Raw genomic sequence first — 3,012 nt, forward strand, 5'->3', positions numbered from 1 at the left:
CAGGTGGTGCGCAATGTACGTACGCGCTGGGTCCGCTCATCAGTGTGCGTAGTCGAATGCACACGTGCTTACGATAATATTTGTTTCGTTGTATCTATCTACCTCTAATTATAGCTGTTGCGTACTTGCGCGACAGAGCTAGACTACATTTCTGTCGGCATATGGTGTCGACAATTGCCATTCGGCTACGCCGGCTGCTGATTAAAATATAGCACGCACCTATTATTATTGGTATTATTTTTAACCGTCGCCTCATCTCTCAAGAATCGGTTAATCAATAATTACGGTTATCAAGTCGTCTGTGTTTTTTTTTTTATTTTTTTTAATGTTTGTTCCTCGATATCTCCGTCGCTTCTGGACCGATTTTGAAAAAAATTTTTTTGATTGAATGTATATGCATACAGATTGGTCCCATTTTTCTCAGAACCCAGTTCTGAAGATGGGATCCTGGAGAAATCGAGGGAACTCCTCGAATCTGAAAGGCATACATATGCTGATTTTTGTGTTTTTGAAGGAACAGCATGCATTTGGGTACGGAAAAGTGACATTTGGTGCAGTGGAACTGCTGATGATGGCCAGAACGGAACTCTTCAAATCTGAACGGCACGCTTATAGTGACTTTGGTATTTTTATAAGAACAGCATGCACTTTCGTCCAGAACAGTGACATTTGGTGCAGTGGAATTGCTGATGGTGGTCAGAACCGAACTCCTCAAATCTGAACGGCACGCTTATAGTGACTTTGGTATTTTAATAAGAACAGCATGCACTTTCGTCCAGAACAGTGACATTTGGTGCAGTGGAACTGCTGATGATGGCCAGAACCTAAACTCCTCAAACCTGAACGGCACGCTTATAGTGACTTTGCCATTTTTAGGGTTCCGTAGTCAACTAGGAACCCTTATAGTTTCGCCATGTCTGTCTGTCCGTCCGTCCGTCCGTGGATAATCTCAGTAACCGTTAGCACTAGAAAGCTGAAATTTGGTACCAATATGTATATCAATCACGCCAACAAAGTGCAAAAATGAAAAATGGAAAAAAGAATGTTTTATTAGGGTACCCCCTAGGGTGTTTCATATTTGTATGGGAAAAATAAAATTGTGATATTTTTTCTGACTTCGCTCGGCTTTCGGTTCTAGCTTATCTTAAACGCCTATATACCAAATTTCAAGTGATTTGGACGTTGTTTAGAGGTCGCACTGGATGAACAGTTTGAAAAAAAATCGCTAAAAAGTAATGTTACTCAATTTTATTCTCAAATAAAACAATGGAGCAGTTGTAACTTATTTGAAAGTAAAAGTAAACTAATTAATCTTAAAATACAACAGTTGTAACATCCATTCTTGATAAAATAAGTCATCATCATCATTTGGCTTACATGTGTAAGCCGCAACATTATCTTTTGTTCGCAAGTAGTAACGCATTTTCTGTGATGTTCGACGACTTTCAGCGAGAACCGTTTTGCTCTTTATCTTTGACTGGAGCGTTAATTTTTATTATTAAATATATAGGTATACTTACTCTTCTTTGCGGTATGATAGACTATTGTTAGACTATCGACCAAGTCTGGTGTTAGGGCTACAATAATCGCTAACATCCTGGACATTAAATAGTTTGAAGACAAAAATCAAAAAGGTAAGTAGGGTCTATGTCCCGGTCAATATACTTAAGTCAAAGAACGATCTTGTTTTCTTGTTTGTCGTCACACTCTTGGCAGAGTGGTCGTGGTCGTCACATCAGGAGTGGTAGCAAGCTTAACAATACATCGACATTCCTTACGCATTCGTAGAGTGGGCCACTAAGTGCAGCCTTGACTTGGCTGGTCCATCGCATCTGAACCTTGTCCAGGATACTCTTAGCTTTCTTCTGCAGCACCACATTTCTGGGAAATCTATCTTCTTTTCCCTTGAAGTCCACGTCTCAGCACCGTAAAGAAATATGGGAAAATTGGGAGATACTAAAATGCCCTGACAAGTCGCATTTTAGTGGCATTTGTAATGAAGATTCTCCATATTTTGCCGAGCCGGTCCATGGCGGACCTGGTGATAGCCAATGTTCCGCTTGATATCATCCACCTATCCTGTTATCAGTGCCCCGAGAGGGCCGAGAGACCACTGCTTCATGCCAAAAACAGGACAAAAAACCAAAAAAACTTGTTCCTTAGAAGGAAGTCGAGCGTCCAAAAAAATACCATAAGGAACCTTGCCTAGAAACTAAATGCCACGTCAACTAGTAATTTTTTTAAAAGAACTTGCTTCAATATAAAAACTTTTCATTAAAATCACTTTTAAACCACCTACTACAAAAAGTTACATAAGTTTTGTTTCTAGCCTTTCCTGCGCCCATACTAACTTCTTCAGACAAAAGTTGCCACAGTGTGCGACCTCTAAATATGGTCCGATTTCCCTGATTTTTGGTATATGGGCTCTGTATAGGTGTCGAAACAAGAAGAAAAGCGAAGTCAAAGATAAATCAAAATTTTGGAAAAATGAAACACCCTAGTACCCCCCCCCCCCCCCCTACATGTAAAGTGGGGGCTGATATTTTTTTTATTCCAACCCCAACGTGTGATATATTGTTGGATAGGTATTTAAAAATGAATAAGGGTTCACTAAGATCGTTTTTTGATAATATTAATATTTTCGGAAATAATCGCTCCTAAAGGAAAAACAAGTGCGGTCCCCCCCCCCTCTAACTTTTGAACCATATGTTTAAAAATATGAAAAAAATCACAAAAGTAGAACTTTATAAAGACTATTTAGGAAAATTATTTTGATTTTGATAGGTTTAGTAGTTTTTGAGAAAAATACGGAAAACTACGGAACCCTACACTGAGCGTGGCCCGACACGCTCTTGGCCGATTTTTTATAAGAACAGCATGCGCTTACGTCTAGAACAGTGACATTTGGTACAGTGGAACTGCTGATGATGGTCAGAACCGAACTCCTCAAATTTGAACGGCACGCTTATAGTGACTTTGGTATTTTTATAAGAACAGCATGCACTTACGTCC

This window comes from Leguminivora glycinivorella, chromosome 17 (assembly GCF_023078275.1).
Source record: "Leguminivora glycinivorella isolate SPB_JAAS2020 chromosome 17, LegGlyc_1.1, whole genome shotgun sequence".
NCBI lineage: Eukaryota > Metazoa > Arthropoda > Insecta > Lepidoptera > Tortricidae > Leguminivora > Leguminivora glycinivorella.